Here is a 327-nt window from a genome sequence, read left to right on the forward strand (position 1 = left end):
AAAAAAAAAAGAGATAGTTTGGCCTTCAGAAATATCTCAGTGAAAGTGCAGTACCCTGTAATGACTCTGAATGTTGCTTGCAGTTACAAATATGTCTGCATAAATAGGGTAAGTTACATTTTGCACATCTGATCTTAATTTCTGCGTGAGAGATTATTTGTAAGTTTTTCTGTACTACTGGTTCCTGGTTTGTGAGGAAGTAATATTACCTCCCCATACACTCAAAGTAGCTCTCTAAAAATGAAGTATTTTGAAAATTGATTTAAAAAAAGCTGTTCTTACATAGAGAAATGGATAGAATAGTGATTTTTTTTTTTTTCCTCATTA

The 327-nt window shown here is 31.8% G+C and overlaps 1 protein-coding gene across 1 annotated transcript in view; it reads left to right on the top strand.

The window, feature by feature from the left end:
* Positions 1-327, top strand: part of ERAP1 (endoplasmic reticulum aminopeptidase 1) — a 13377-nt gene that overhangs the window by 607 nt on the left and 12443 nt on the right. The gene's annotated exons all lie outside the window — the stretch shown is intronic.

Source organism: Meleagris gallopavo, chromosome Z (genome assembly GCF_000146605.3).
Source record: "Meleagris gallopavo isolate NT-WF06-2002-E0010 breed Aviagen turkey brand Nicholas breeding stock chromosome Z, Turkey_5.1, whole genome shotgun sequence".
Classification (NCBI taxonomy): Eukaryota; Metazoa; Chordata; class Aves; order Galliformes; family Phasianidae; genus Meleagris; species Meleagris gallopavo.